This window comes from Pelodiscus sinensis, chromosome 3, assembly GCF_052426305.1.
Source record: "Pelodiscus sinensis isolate ZL-2025 chromosome 3, ASM5242630v1, whole genome shotgun sequence".
Lineage (NCBI taxonomy): Eukaryota > Metazoa > Chordata > Testudines > Trionychidae > Pelodiscus > Pelodiscus sinensis.
The window spans coordinates 193,246,671-193,263,818 of NC_143054.1; the positions used below are offsets into that span (position 1 = coordinate 193,246,671).

At 41.6% G+C, this 17,148-nt stretch overlaps 1 protein-coding gene across 3 annotated transcripts in view; it reads right to left on the reverse strand.

The window, feature by feature from the left end:
- Positions 1-17,148, reverse strand: part of PLCB1 (phospholipase C beta 1) — a 698,632-nt gene that overhangs the window by 39,366 nt on the left and 642,118 nt on the right. The gene's annotated exons all lie outside the window — the stretch shown is intronic.

Below are 17,148 nucleotides of genomic sequence, written 5' to 3' on the forward strand. Positions count from 1 at the left end.
ACTTATGCTCCAATAAATCTGTTAGTCTATAAGGTGCCACAGGACATCTCATTGTTTATACAGTCAGCTGTGATTCTGATCATGCCAGATTGCTTAAGCTAAACAGGACTGGCCTTGATCATTTCTGAGACAGAAGACCTTCAAGCAAAACCCAGAATGCTTCAGAAAATGGAGCTAGAGAATCAACAAAACACTTCCTTTTTAGTCAGTATTGAACTAATGCCTAGGCAGAGGGAGCCACTGTCCATGATGCGGTTGCAGGTGACATTTTCGGGGCAAGGTAGAAGACCAATATTGTGATCCATTAAAGATCTCTTCAAACCAAACCAGACCAAATCACCTTCATTTCCATTTGATTCCCAGTGTCAAAATTCATATTTGGGTAATTTAAAAGAGTGGCAGAATTTTCTTATTACCCCACCCTCTTGGCAGGCATTGCAACCCCCCAGAGAGCTATGTGCTAATTATTACTGACACTCTGGGACCTGTGTAGCTCATTTTATGCATGTAAGGAGGGGAGTAAAGGTCATCTTCTAGAAGAGAGTAAGGGTCTCAGTTAGCAAGGTCCTGAAGGATAGCACCCTGACCTAGGAGCATCCAAAAAACTCCAAGGCTACGTCTACACTGGCATGAATTTCCGAAAAAATTTCCGTTAAAAGCATTTTCGGAAAAGCCCGTCTAGATTGGCAGGATGCTTTTCCGCAAAAGCACTTTTTGCGGAAAAGCATCCGTGGCCAATCTAGACGCGGTTTTCCGCAAAAAAGCCCCAATCACCTTTTTCACGATTGGGGCTTTTTTGCGGAAAACAGTACTATGCTGTCTACACTGGCCCTTTTGCACAATAGTCTTTCGGAAAAAGACTTTTTCCCGAACGGGAGCAGCATAGTTTTTCCGGAAAAGCACTGATGATTTTACATGAGATCGTCAGTGCTTTTCCGGAAATTCAAGTGGCCAGTGTAGACAGCTGGCAAGTTTTTCCAGAAAAGCTGCTGATTTTCCAGAAAAACTTGCCAGTCTAGACACAGCCCAAAGGGTTTAGGTAGGGTAGTTATCTTGAGGGTTACTTTTTTGCTAATAAAACTTTATTTCGTGAAGGGTAGTCTTTTGGCTAAAGTGTAGCTTTTATTTGGAGATGGATTAGAACACCATCAGTTTACAGGTTAGCCTTTTCCCTTCTAAAATTACTTTTCCACTTCCCCAGAGTATTCTTCATCTATTGTCTTAATCTGTTGTGTAGCTTTGCTGTGTGCTAACAGATGATGCTTCATCCCAAAAGAGAGGTAGTGGGAAGTGCTTCACATGGATAGGGGCTGCACACATGGGGTATGTCTACACTGCATTCTTCTTTCGAGAGAGAAATGCAAATGCAGCCGAGCAAAATTGCAAATGAAGCACGAATTTACAAATCTTGTGCTTCATTTGCATAATGGCATCTGGGCGCTTTTTTGAAATACCCTTTTTTGAAAAAAAAATAAAACCTGCCATTTAGATGGGGTTATTTAAAAAAAACACCCTTCTTTCGAAATAACCCTTAAACCTCATTTTTTAAGAAGTAAGGGTTATTTCAAAAGAAGGGTTTTTTTTAAATAACCCCATTTAGACAGTGATATTTTTTTTCAAAATAGGGTATTTCAAAAAGGCACCCAGCCTCCATTATGCAAATGAAGCACAAGATTTGTAAATTCACGCTTCATTTGCAATTTTGCTCGGCTGCATTTGCATTCCTCTCTCGAAAGAGGAATGCAGTGTAGACATACCCCTAAGGACTATAGGTCTAGGTCTGTTTGTGGGAGTTAAAACTTCATGACTTATTTTTGCAGTACACTACGTGCTATTAAAATCTTGGTGTCTACCAACACCATGGTATAAATGGTATTCCATATATTCAGAATGGGAAACGCTGTAAATTTTAAATAGTACACAGTGTAAGACGGTGTCACTAGGCCAAAGTCAGCTCTTGTATGATAACTGGGCACAAAGTAATTAAAATAATTCAAACTTGGTTCTAGCTAGTTATCTCTTAAATTTGCTAAGAAAGCACTGAAAAGAAACTTTTAATCGAAAATAGAAAGAAACCAAAAGACCCAAAGTAAGAGCTTCCATTTGCCATTCTAATGAAAACAAAAATGAAGTTTATGTAACTCAATAGCTGACGTAATACTTACAATTTGTCACAAAATGTTTCCCCTTAAAGCATTTTTGAAAACTGATCATAATTACCAAGTCACTTCCTTGGTAATGGTGGAGAAGGAGAAAAATGCATTTTATGTGTGGTATTTTACATCCATTTGGATTTACAAATGTTTTGTAATTGAGTTATAATGGAGAAAAAAAATCCTCCTCAATCTTAATATGGAGGGATTTGAATGAACTTTATATGTAACAGAATTTACAAAGACCTTCCATGTTGCAGCACAACGAATGAATGAATGAATGAAACCACTTTATCTGTTTTCCCCTTGAACTCCCTTTCACCGTGGGCTGTAAAACGACTACATTTGCAGTGACATAAATGGTGTTGTAAGTGACATGTTCAGTATAAGATGGTCAAAGAGTAGGCATTTTTGATAGTGGAGCTTGCAAAGCAAATCCATAATATATGCGGCGTGAGCAGAATATGGGGGATTGCTGCAGAAAAAAAAAAGTAGCAGTATGAAGGTGAAACGTAAAGTGGGAAGAGAAGGCTGCTTTATCGTATGTATTTCCTTGTTACTTTTCCTGTGGCACCTCAGTTTTAGCCCGTTGGGCCTAGACTGAACACTTGTTTTCCACAGCTAGTGACTTAAAATTTAGTTGAAGTTGCATTATTTTAGCACATGCAACAGCTTTACTCCACAACTATATGTGAGATTTAAGTTACACTACAATTTTGTTGCTGCAGAGTTTGGCACAGTTATGTCCAAGAAAGTTGCACCTATTACACAAGGTCTGAATTTGGCCCCTAGAATTTCACTTAAACCAGTTTTTGGAGCACACTAAGACATTCTAAGGCTAACTTATTTACTTTAATGAATACTCCTTCTGTTCCCTTCTTCAAGGATCTTGTTTTTAGCTTCTCTCCCTGGAAAGTGCATATTTCCATATGTGAAAATGTGTGATTATTTTGCATGCAAGCGATCCCAATTTCACATACTCACAGGGCTAGATAGGTATTTCTGTAGTCTTTTTTATTCACAGTTGGGGATCTGGATGTGCGTATGGTAAGGGGTGTGTGCAAAATAGGTGCACATTTGTGAACATGCAAATACCACTTAGCTGGAAGCTGAAAATCAGTCTCAAAATGGCTAATCACTTCAAAAAAGCAACACCCCAAAGTGACAATAAAGCAATTCTCTACCGCACTTGGGATTTTCACCTTCATTATTAGCAAGTACCCAAAACACAGTCAATCTAATATTACAGAGATATCTGTATAGCAGCTGTAGCTGACAGCCTGAATTTCTTTGTGCTATAAAATTACAAATTCTGACACCCTAGTTCGAATTAAGGTGCACATAATTCAAATTCTATAATCATTTTAGAGGTTATATAGATAATGTACATGCACTGCCACTATTGCTATCTTTGATCCAATTAACACGAGCGTATCAGACATTATATATCATGTGCTGCAAGCATATATTTACCACAGAATGCTCGCTTGCTATGGAGTACCACTCAGCAAGCAGCATAAGAAAGAGAGAGTCATGAAGAAACACAAGGATTAAAATGAACTCTGAATTTGAAGCTCTTTTGATTTCAGTTGGTACAACTACATTTATTGCATTGCAAGTTACATAGGTTTTGTTAACAAAACAAAACAACCTCCCACCAAAAAAACTCCAGCAACTCCTTTTTTCTAGTAAGGAATAGATTTTAATGGCCTTTGTGCATTCACAGTAGTCATTTTAAATGGCATTTGGTGAAACCTTTTAAATCTGCAGATAATTAATGCAACACAGACAAAATGTACTACTTTCCAAACCATAATAATGCAGCTGAATAGCTATTAGTCACAGTAATGTTCAGAGAACATCACAGAAAGAAGACACTATTCTGAATGATGAAATAGGAGACTGGAGTCAAATAATTATATTTTTCTGTTATTCATAATTAATTTGCAATGCTGTATTTTTCCAGTATTTCTCTGGAGAAGGCGTACTAGTATAGAAAGTGCAGAAATCATTCAATGCAAGATAAGTAGCTAAAATCTCAAGGTATAAACATCTTCCATTTTCTCTGATAATGGCCAACATTTGGCTGTCCTGTTCAAAATTGACCCAAGAGTGTTTTACATTTCTGGTCTCAATGCTGTCATGAGAGTGGTGTGGAGAGGGCCGATAAAGAAAAGTTATGTATTAGTTCCCTAAATAGAAGAACTAGAGGTCACCAAATGAAATGAATGGGTAGCAGGTTTAAAACGAATAAAAGAAAGTTCTTCACACAGCGTGTAGTCAACCTGTGGAACTCCTTGCCAGAGGAGGCTGTGAAGGCTAGTACTATAATAGAGTTTAAAGAGACCTAGATAATTTCATGGAGGTTAGGTCCATAAAAGGCTATTAGCCAGGGGATAAAATGGTGTCCTTGGCCTCTGTTTGTCAGAGGCTGGAGAGAGATGGCAGGAGACAAATCGCTTGATCATTGTCTTCGGTCCACCCTCTCTGGGGCACCTGGTGCTGGCCACTGTCGGCAGACAGGATACTGGGCTAGATGGACCTTTGGTCTGACCCAGTATGGCCATTCTTATGTTCTTATGTTCTTATACTGTTCTGAGTTACGCTGCTTTAAATTCAGTGGACTGCCACTGGAGTAAAAGGAGTTCCTCCAGATGTATATCATCATCACACATGACAGCAGCATCTAGCCCAGAGTAAACGAGCTTGAAGCTCAAAATCAGTTCTGCCAATTCAGATTTTTCTCTTTTTTCTGATTTTTCTTTATGGGCTTCTTGAAAACCGTACACGTAAAATGAATCATAGGATAGAAAATAAAAGGGAACACTGTCTACTATAACCATTGCCTCACAACACCTAATTTGATTCTGTTCGCATTGCTCCTGACAATTCAGGTTTTCTTCCCCAGTCATCCAGCTGACAACTCATTTGTACAGACATTGCCCTGGCCTTTGGCCTAAAGCAGTGTTTCTCAAAGTGGGCCGTGAGGCCACTTTGAGAAAGCTGCAAACAGGCAGCTCCGGTTTGTTTATCTAATGGCTCTGCAACCACAGAGCCTCATGGCTCCCATGGGCTCCGTTTCAAGGGGGGCTGAATGAGTGCAGACGTGGCTGTGGAGCCATTAGATAGACAAACCAGAGTGGCCTGTTAGCAGCTTTCTCAAAGTAGCCCTGCAGCCCACTTTGAGAAACAATGGCCTAAAGTAACGGTTTTATGGCTGCTCTGGTCGGAGATAACACCTTGTTTGTGAAAGAGATTTTCAAAATTACTCAAGCAAGTTAGGAACAAAGGTCAAAGGGAATCCTAAACTTCTCAGGTGCTTTTGAAACTTTCTTCCAAAGCTACTTTAATCCCTGATTCCTTCAGGAAAGCAGGGAAAATGTGTATATTGGAACAACCGAGAGAGCCATTGAGCCAAAGGGATTCCTTTTACATTTGCCCTTGAATGTGTGTGAGAGTTTACCTTCAAAGAGAGATTTCAATGATATTTTCAATAATCATTTTCATTATATAAACATCTGCAAGCAGAAGGTTAAACAACAAAAAACAAAACAACAATAAAAAGATGAGATCCAAGGCCAAATTTTCTCCTCAGCTTTGCAATTCCATTGAGCTCAATTGGGCTTTATAAGGAGGAGCTCAGAGCAGAATGTGGATCATGGCAGTGTGTCCTGGCTTACGAGGTCTAGCCCTGCCATTTTGCCTTCAAAAGACGCAGCAACTTTGCATTTCTTTTTGACTCTAGACCAGTGGTCTCCAACCTTTGAAAGGACGAGATCACTTTTTGAATTTAAGTGCAATCCAGGATCTATCCCAAACTCAAATACCTTTGTCTCACCTCCTTCGTGCCCCTTCTGCAAGGCCCTGTCCCTGCTCACTCCATCCTCCCTCCCTCCTCCAGTCTCCCTCCCTTTCATCAGGCAGGGGCAGAGAGTTGGGGTGCAGGCTTTGGTCTTGGGCTAAGGGATTAGGAGTGTGAGAAGGGCTTTGAGCTGAGCCTGGGGAAGGGGTTGGGTGCAGGAGGGAGTACATGACCATGACAGGGATTCAGGATGCAGGCTTCAGCTAAACACTGACTATCACAGGTGTGGTAGTGCAGTGAGGCTAAAGGCAGGCTCACTCCTGCACTGGCCCTGCACCACTCTCAAAAGCAGCCAGCAAACTCTCTCCATCCCAAATCTTGTTGTGCCTCTCATCCCTCTCCCCCCATTCTGAGGAGGCAGAATATGGGGTGGGAGAGGGAAACAGCTCCAAGGCAAAGGGAGGTGTGCAGCAGTGGGGCGAGGGGCAGCTGAAGTGCTGCAGTTGACAGACTCTTGGCCAAACCAGTCAAGATCACCTATCAGAGGCTCCAAGATCTACCAGTAGATCCAGATGGACTGGTTGGTGACCACTGTTCTAGACTATAGTGTCTGTTTGAATCAGAGTTGACTACCCACTTCAGAGCCAACTAATTTAATTAAAAATTCACAGAAATATTCTTTGATCAAGAAAAGCAGAGAGTAAAAATGTACAAGCAATAGAATGGGTCTGATTCTGATCTCATGTATACTGGGGTAGATCAGGACTGGTATAAAACCAATGTCAGAGAAAGCAATATTAGATCTCAGGGACAAATTCTGTCCTCATTTCACCTGTACAACCACAGCTACTTCAGTTAAACTGTTCAAGCCAACTGAAGATGGAACTCAACTCTAATATTTTCTCTAATTTTCATTTCTGGGGAAGAAAGGTAGGTTTTCAGGCTGGTTTCCTCTGTGATTATTTTATTCATGCTAATTTTTAAAAATCAACTTATGGTTACTATTATTATAAAATAATTCTGGATAAGTTAAAAGGCATGATCTGAATATACATTTTTCAATGTCAAAAACCTTTCTTAAATCCTTTTAACATAACTTAACCTGTTTAAAGCAAAATTGAATGTTTATATGTGGAAATTGTTTTATATTATACACACAGGCTACATCTACACAGCTTCCCACTTCTGCAAAAGCCTATGCAAATGAAGCATGGATTAGCATATTGCTGCACTTCATTTGCATAATTAATTAGGAGCCGTTTTTGCACAAGTTTTTGCACAAAAGCTGTTCGTCCTAATTTTTTCAGGAAGCATGGCTCTTGCGTAAAAACCTCTTTCGCAAAAATGGCTCCTAATTAATTATGCAAATGAAGCACAACAATATGCTAATCCGTGCTTCATTTGCATGGGTTTTTGCGGAAGAGGGAAGCTGTGTAGATGTAGCCACACACACACATCTACTAAGCACTTTTTATAGCTACCTACGTACCTATCTAGCTAGCCACCTACTTTTTTAGATAGGCAGACAGCAAGACAATGTAATTTATTTTTCAGAAATAAAACTTCCACAAATTAAATGAGACACAGAAGGTTAAATAAGGTAATATCTTTTAATGTTAATATCTTTTAATGGGTTGACTACTGTTTTTGGTAAGAACAAGCTTTTGAGCCGCACAGAGCTCGTCTTCAAGTCTGGAAAGGAAATCAGAGGAATCTCTGAAGCTTGAAATTTGTCCGTTCCATGAAGCAAAGTTGGTCCAATAAAAAGCTATAACCTCACTCTGTAGCTGAATTTGTGATAAACAGTCTGTGGGTAAGACTCCTGCTCAGTGGATCATCTAATCTTTACTACCGCTAGTTTACAGCAGTAGGTAGGTATGACAGTATTTTAAAAGTTAATCAGAAATTAATTTAGGAGAATAAGTTTGGTAGCATCTGACAAGAGCCAATAAAGGGACCGAGAGACAAAGAATCAGAGAAGCTTAATCATCATTGGGAGTAAGAGATGTCAAAGGATAGGACTAAAGCAGATATTTTAGTTTAATTAACATGCATTAAAGTTATTTTCAAAAGTCTTGAGAAACAGATGCACTCACCTAGACCAGTGTGAGGACAGGGTAGAATTAACTATCTATTTGATAATGTTGGGCAGCATGGCTGATTTTTTTTTAATTCAGTTTTAATTGATGAGGCATTAAAATGACAGGTATCATGAGGCCTTTCATGGGGCTGTGAGGTGAAAGGTCTAAGACTCAAACTGCATCTATACTGCACATCTCTAGTGTCCATAGCAACTGGCTGCAGTGAAAACTGGGCTGTGTCCGTGCTGCAGTGCAGATGGGGAGGCAGTGGGGGAAAGGCTCAGCAGCAGCCTGGAGCTGCCAGAGCTTTCCCCACTGACTTCCTTGTGCCAGAAGCTTTCCCCATGGCCAGAATCGTTCCCTGTGGTGGGGAAAAACCTTGAGGCAGCAGGATTCTACAGTGCTGAAAGGACCAGAATAGCAAAAAGGCAGTCCTGGGCAAGCAGAGTTTGTAAGCCACATATCCAAGCTCTAAATATTGTAAACTTTCTTGGCTTACCTTTTACTAGCTGAAGTTTTGAACTTTTTTTTAAAATGATTTTAGCTTTTCAAAGAGCATTGGGGGAGCATGTGTGTAAATTGCAAGTTAGGAACAAATGACTCATTTAACTTGCTTACATTTGTAAAATTCCTTTTTATATGTAAGCTTTTGACCACGGTTGGTTTTTTCCCAGATAAGATCTCTTTTGGCCTGGGCTTTGACAAATTCTGTATTTTAGCAACGTTTAGTTCTATCCTTTCCTTCCACGTTTCAGCCATCTAATCTTAACTAAATTTTGTATAGTTAAACAATTTAAATGGGGTTGTTCTTGTATCTGCTTCAACCATCACAATTCATTATTTACAGGCTCATTTGTTAGGAAGCATCCAGTCCCTTGAGAATTACTATAAGGCCTCCCGGGTTGTGTGCGGTGCCAAACCACATAGTGCATGGGTGATCAATAAGCAGATTGCAGGACAAATACAATACATTGGCACTTAGGGTCAGCCATCATAATAAAGATATGTGGGTGAAAGTGCTGATTTAACAGCTCTTTTTATTCTCGGTGACTGGGAAACGGCTGTTTTAGTATCTTTCTTCCATAACATAAATATGGGTGCAATGGTGGCACATCCGAACAAGCGGACATGACCTCAATATTGGTGCATGAGAAAAAACTCACTCCTCTCATGGATGGAAAAACTTAGGGGCTACGTCTAGACTGGCATGATTTTCCGCAAATGCTTTTAATGGAAAAGTTTTTCCGTTAAAAGCATTTGTGGAAAAGAGCATCTAGATTGGCATGGGCGCTTTTCTGCAAAAGCACTCTTTGCGGAAAAGCGTCTGTGCCAATCTAGACGCGGTTTGGCGCAAGAAAGCCCTGATCACCATTTTCGTCATCGGGACTTTTTTGCACAAAACAGGTTTTAGCTGTCTACACTGGCCCTCTTCTGCAAAAACATTTCCGGAAAAGGGCTTTTGCCCGAATGGGAATGCCAAAGCATTTGCGCAAGAAGTACTGATTTCGGACAGTAGAACGTCAGTGCTTTTGCGCAAAATCAAGCGGCCAGTGTAGACAGCTGGCAAGTGTTTGCGCAAAAGCAGTTGCTTTTGCGGAAAAACTTACCAGTCTAGACGCAGCCAGGGGGAACGCTGCCCAAGACCCTCTGTGAACAAAGGCCACAGGAAGTTCCACCCCAAAGGTTTGACAAGCAGCGGCCCATAGTTCCTGATTGGCTCCCTGCTCTATATAAACCCAAAGGGCATTACAGGAAATGGCCAGGCAATAGCATGGCTCTTTGGTAGTTGCTATGGCTCTTCCTGTGTTATGCTCTTGAATTCTTGACATGACCTCGGATTGATTTGGACTTTGCCTCCTAACTCAGCACCTGAAACTTGACTTGGACTCTGACTAGGGTTGCCAGATGGTTTAACCAAAAATACCGAACACCTCTCTCCCCCCTCAAAAAAACACCAGGAAAAAAATTCTGTTGGGAAAAAAAGGGGGAGACCAAAGTTGTTGGGGGGGGGGAGAAAGAAAATAGAGTGGCCCTGTTAAGAAATGCTTTTGAGGCTTTTTGGCCCCAACAGGCTGCAGGCAGCCGTCCACAATCTTGTCTCCCTGCTCTGGACCGGACAGCTCCCCGGCGGAACCTGGTAAGCATCCAGGATTTTCACCTCCTGCCTGGGAAAAAATCAGAAAATACTGGATATTTTAGATGTCCAGTATTTTCTGACTTTTTTTGCCGGACAGAAGGTGAAAATACTGGACTGTCTGGGTCAATACCGTACACCTATCAACCCTAACTCTGACCTTGGCACTGACCCTGGCCTGGAACTGATTATGAAGTTCTCGGCTACTCCTAGCCTCGGGTTTAGCCCTGCTTTGACCCTTTGCCCTGACTGCCCTTGTTAGGATCCTGAAATCTATTTTCTTATCATGAAATCAAAATCATCTTAATGGGCCATCCTCCTCTTGCTCTCAGGCAGCTGGATTGTTGTCTGAGATGAGAAATTGAGTAGATGGAGGTTATGTTCGTAACTGCTTTTTATAATCCATTTTTACAGCAGACTGGGAGTACAAATCTGTCAAAGGCTTTGTATGAATGCCTTCACTGTTAGCATATATTGCTTCTGCTTCAGACACTGTGTATACTGATTAGAAACTTGATTAGGCTTTTTGTAAGCATTTCTTTGATATTAAGTGGAGCTGAATCATCCTCATTATACTCGAAGGCTCCAGTCCTGAAAACACTTATTTTAAGACCATGCCTACTCTGAGCAGAATGGAACCACTTATGCTTAATGTCAAGCTCATGCATCCTGTCTTTGTAGACCGGGGCCTGTAAAACAGCATTTCAGAATAGCTCAGCCTCCCTTCAGTCCACACTTTAAACAGTTTAATAATTTTGCTGAGCAAAAGTTTTGTTTGCAATGACATTTAATACTTTTCCTACACGAGTAAATTAGTCTGTTTAATTTTTTTTAAATGTAATTTTGCCGGGTCTGTTTTCTCAGTGTTTGGATTTTTGCAAAACACTTAAATTTGGGAGGAGTCCTTGTTTCTTGGGAGGATCAGGGGGGCTAAGTGTCTTGAAAATGGCATGAAGTAAATGGGAGAGTAGATGTTCAGTGGTCCTGAATTCTTTTACCATGTCTGCCATCAAGTGCCTCTAGTAATACTCGCCAGATAAGAAACACTCTACATATGTCACTTTGAAGTAGCTAAATAGCCTCTCTTCTAATAAATGTGGCTCAGAGGTAAACGAATATGCCTGTGGCCATGGACCAACATCTCAAGGGAGTTTCGTGGATCTAGAAAGAGACACGATAAGGACTGGACAGTCAGCAGGTGGTCCAGACTAGGATGATGTCCATTGGAGCAGCACATGGGGGAGTTTGCTGTGACTCGGGGAGGCGCAGTCTTGCTCCTGCTCTCTTTGCTGCTCCAGATTAGCATCTGTTCCCTGACACATGGGTCTAAGTCTGCTGTCAGATGTGCGGGGGCAAGCTGGAGTCAAGGCTCCTCCCATTTCTCACCCACTTTTTCCCAAAAGGAACATAGCAGCTCTCAGTGCCTGCTTCCCTTTCTGTATCTTATGCCCTCTTTGCTCCCTTGTGCTAGTGCACACGACCAGACACCATCTGGTGCTGCATCATTACTGATACATAATTAGCATAATTGATGCTAATTTCCTTGTTTGGCTGTGCATCAGCCTGTGTTTTGAGCCTCCCATAAAAGAGGGAAGGGGTGTTTTTCTAGAGGACGTGTAAGGGAGTCCTATGTAAAGAAACAGGGTGTGCATCTTTGAAGGTGGTGATCTAATACATGCTGAAAAGGTTGATAGGGCAGAACAATAAACTGAATATTGAATCATTTAAGTGGTGATTATTGCAACATTAAAAAATAAAATGACACACTAAAAATCATATAATTGGCAGTGTATAATTATTAAAGTGCTTCTTGCCTGATAATATGCAGCATTATTATCAGTAGTTCTCAGTCTTTACAAACCTGTCAGTATCATTATCCCCATTTTACAGATGGGGAAAACTGAAGCATAGGGAAAGGGAAGTGAGGCCCAATATCACGCAGCAAGCAAGAGGCAGATGTGGGAAGTGAAGCAAAGTTTTATAAATCCCACACCACTATCCTAGCAGTAGGCCACGCTGCCTCCCCAGCTGACTGGTTAGGTAGTTTTAAGGAAAAAGAATTCCCACAGCTGGTAACGAATGTGGGGAACCTACCCTGGGAAATGGGTTGGGGCTTTGGTTAATTTGTCAGATTGGGAATCATTTAGTCTTTTCTGGATATATTGGTAAATTATTAAATATGATTTTTGCTGGGTAATAAACTGTCCCAAGAGTGATCCAGTACATTTCCTGTAGTGATTTACCTACAAAGGTATCATTAGAACTGCACTCGGACAAAAGAGCCAATGCACTGTTGAAGCTTTGGGGCTAACGTAGAAGTCAAAGGCAATGCATAGCTGTGCTGCTCGAGAGCAAGACAGGAACCTGAACATGTCTGTAGGGAGGCCAATCTTCTCCCTGATTCCTCTTGCTCCAAGGGGGAAATCATTTGTACAGGTCCTTCGGCTGGTACAACTTACTAGGCTGGCGACCAGTACAAGGAGGAATGTGACTCTCCCCACCCATGTATGTGGAAGGTGGAAAAAGCCCAGTGAGAGCTGCTGTCTCTCCTGCCCCCCGCCTTTTCAGTGGGAAGTGGGTAGCCGACATGGGGATGGAAGGAGATCCATTTCTTTCCTCCTCAGCCATGAAACTCATAGCTGAGCTCTATATGCTTTGATCTCCAAATCAACTCTGCAGTTTCCCTGCTATTTCTATGACGAAATAACAGATTTTAATATGGGACACTGGGGCTGTCTCTACATTGGCACCCTTTTCCGGAAAAGGGATGCTAATGAGACACTTCGGAATTGCAAATGCCCCGGGGATTTAAATTTTCCCCGTGGCATTTGCATGAACATGGCTGCCGCTTTTTTCCGGCTCAGGGCTTTGCCAGAGAAAAGCGCCAGTCTAGACAGGTATATTTCGGAAAATAAAGCCTTTTCCGGAAGATCCCTTATTTCTGATTTTAAGTAGGAATAAGGGATCTTCCGGAAAAGGCTTTATTTTCCGAAAGATCCCTGTCTAGTCTGGCGCTTTTCTCCGGCAAAGCCCTGAGCCGGAAAAAAGCGGCAGCCATGTTCATGCAAATGCCGCGGGGAAAATTTAAATCTCCGGGGCATTTGCAATTCCGAAGAGTCTCATTAGCATCCCTTTTCCGGAAAAGGGTGCCAATGTAGACACAGACTGGGGGTTCAGAAATGTTGCTCTCCCTTATCACAGATCCTGCTGTATGTCAGACCTGTGTAAATCTGAAGTGACTCCATTGATATCACTGAAGTGACTCCAACACCAGTGACACTGATGTGAGAATCAGGCTGGCCCGATTGCCACTTGTCCGGGAGTCTCTGGGGTTTAGTGGATTTGAAAATAAATGTAGCCATCTGACATTCTAACAGTCTTGTCTGCGCTACTGTATGATTTCAGCACCTCCCCTGAACTCTATCAGCCACAATTTCCCTATCTAAACAGGCTGAACTATATTTACTGGCCTCAAACTTAACAAGGCTTGTAAAAAGCTGAAAGTAAAAAGCATTGATAAAGCCGCAGAGATGGGGCTAAAACTCAGGCCTTGCTAGATCCTTATCTTGTGTTCAATGCTCCACACTGTATGGGGCTTTTTTATTTCTCAGTTCTAAAAGGCCTTATCAAGAAAAATGTTAGTTTCTTCAAACTTTAATAAAAATCAAAATTAACTGTTTTGAAATCACAAATGAATAAAGGAATAAAAAGCTTGAGTGCAGAAGATTTTTCAGCAAATCATCCTCATTTTTGCCAGATTTAATGGATAAGCCAAATTAGGGTATTCTAGGTGTAACAAGGAACAGTCCCGTCTCTATTTTATGTATTGCATACTAAGTTATTTACTTCATTTTTAACAATCCATTTTTCAGCTGCTTTCTCATCTGGAGCCAAAGTTAGCTTCATTATGATAATATAAATTGGACTGATGCTGGTAAACTCATGCTGATTTAATATCAGTTTGCTGAATAGAAAATCCTACTTAATTTGAACTAATTCAGTTCAAACGGCGCCTATTTCAGATCAATTCACAATAGACAATGTTCTATTTAATGTCAATTTATAGTAACTGATTTCCTGCGCCACACAGCATTTAATCGTAAAGAACCAAAACACTCCACGCAAATGGTTCTCAATTAACCCAGCCAGTGGCTTATAATTCTATGTTTGCAGTCTACTTCCACAGTTTGTGTGAACAACAGATCTATATAACATGGGAATGGGCAGAGTGAATATCACCCACCCACCCAGCCAATTTCACTTTTGAGTATGAGAGAATCAAATAATGGCACACTCAGGATTTTGTGTGCCGCCTAAGGGAGATCTGAATTCTTATAAGGCTGGAATCTTGCAATACACATGGGTGTGTGTACCTCCTGGATGCCCTAATTCCAGCTTCTCTCAGCCTTGTAGCAGAATAATAGACAGCTCTGCTGCTAAGGGGAGATCTGCAGGTTCAGAGGTGGCATCTGAGTTTGACCCTCATTGGCCAATGCTTTTGGTCTCACAGTTCAACAAAAATACGTTCCCCCGACTGTGTATTTTAGGAGAATGCCAATTCCTTTCTTTTCAGTATTGTGTTAAGCAAACAGAATCAAAAGACAGTGGAATAGCAACTAGAAGAAAGTCTCAGTTTTAGGAAAGATCCCTGCCTAGTGCTTTGAGTGTATTTTCTTTGCACTTCCGAGATACGCATCTGCAGCCAAATGTCAGGACTTTGGCAGCTTCCAGGACAGCAAAGCCCACTGGGACCACAGAAGGATCCTCACCAAACTTCCAGAGAATAGAGCCATGCCACCGTACCCATGAGAGCTCCTTCCACTAAACCTCAGTGTTCTAGCGAAGTGCACTGAGGAAGAAGGAATATAGGCAGCTAGTATGCACATGCAAGAGTAATGCCTGAAATATCTATACTTACTAGTGAAGAAGTTTTCTTCCTTCTCTAATAATTGCTTCTGCGCATTCACACACTGCAGTGGAGGGAGAGTCCCACATTTGTGCTATACATCTTCGCTGTGTCTAGACTGGCCAGTTTTTCCGAAAAATCAGCCGCTTTTCCGGAAAAACTTGCCAGCTGTCTACACTGGCCGCTTGAATTTCCGCAAAAGCACTGACTTCCTACTGTAAGAAATCAGTGCTTCTTGCGGAAATACTATTCTGCTCCCGTTCAGGCCAAAGTCCCTTTTGCGCAAAAGGGCCAGTGTAGACAGCTGAGATTTGTTTTCCACAAAAAAGCCCCAATCGCGAAAATGACGATCGGGGCTTTTTTGTGGAAAAGCGCGTCTAGATTGGCACAGATGCTTTTCCGCAAAAAGTGCTTTTGCGGAAAAGTATCTGTGCCAATCTAGATGCTCTGTTCCAAAAATGCTTTTAAAGGAAAATTTTTCCGTTAAAAGCATTTCCGGAAAATCATGCCAATCTAGACGCAGCCCTTGAGTGACAATTTTGAGGAACTGTCCCAGATTGAAGTGTCAGTAGAAGAGGTTGTAGAATAAACTGATAAATCTGGTCCTGCTGACTTCTTATTATTTATTCACCCAAGAGTTCTGAAGGAACTCAAATATGAAACTGTAGAACTAGCTGTGTTGTGTAACCTACTGCTCTAACCAGTTTTTGTAGCAGAGGACTGGAAGATAACTAATGTGACATCGATTTTAAAAAAGATTCCAGACGCTATCCTGGCAATTACAGGTCGGTAAGCCTAACTTCCATACTGGGCAAATCGGTTGAAATTATGGTAAAAAACATAATTATGAGACACCACATGATTTTTTGAGGGAAACGTCATAATGGATTTTATAAAGGGATATCCTGTTTTGTCAATCTAAGGCTACAACTAGACTGCAGCATTTTTCCGGGATGCCGCGTCCAAGGAACGTGTCCGCTTTTTCAAAATTTTTGAAGAAAAAAAGGACACGCTCTTTCGCCATCGCTTTAAACCTTGTTCTACAAGGAAGAAGGGATGTGTTGAAAGAGCAGATTATTCTGAAATTTGGTGCTGTATAGACACGCCAAATTTTGGAAAAGCCTCTTTCAACAGAAAAGTAGCCAGACAGAACCCCCCCCTTCGCCTCCTCCCTCTGACATCCTTGGGAGAGAGAATTCTTGAGAGTGAAATTCTGTCTTCAAAGGCTCCAGGGCCTCCAGAGGTGCTGGAATAACTATGGCCCTGGATGCTAGACAGAAACCAGATAACAACGGCAATTGGGCCAGCAGACAATCATAGAATCATAGAATAATAGGACTGGAAGGGACCTCAAGAGGTCATCGAGTCCAGCCCCCTGCCCTCAAGGCAGGACCAAGCTCTGTCTACACCATCCCTGACAGATGTCTATCTAACCTGTTCTTAAATATCTCCAGAGAGGGAGATTCCACCACCTCCCTTGGCAATTTATTCCAATATTTGACCACCCTGACAGTTAGGAATTTTTTCCTAATGTCCAATCTAAACCTCCCCTGCTGCACTTTAAGCCCATTACTCCTTGTCCTGTCCTCAGAAACCAAGAGGAACAAATTTTCTCCTTCCTCCTTGTGACACCCTTTTAGATATTTGAAAACCGCTATCATGTCCCCCCATAATCTTCTTTTTTCCAAACTAAACAAGCCCAGTTCATGAAGCCTGGCTTCATAGGTCATGTTCTCTAGACCTTTAATCATTCTTGTCGCTCTTCTCTGTACCCTTTCCAATTTCTCCACGTCTTTCTTGAAATGTGGCGCCCAGAACTGGACACAGTACTCCAGCTGAGGCCTAACTAGTGCAGAGTAGAGCGGCAGAATGACTTCACGAGTTTTGCTTACAACACACCTGTTGATACAACCTAGAATCATATTTGCTTTTTTTGCAACAGCATCACAATCAATCGGGGCCTTGGGCTACCTATGGCTGGTACCAGTATTGTTACGCCTACACACACCGTCCCAGAAGAGAAATCTGTCACTCCATCAGAAAAAGGATGTCTGGCCCTAATGATTTAGTTA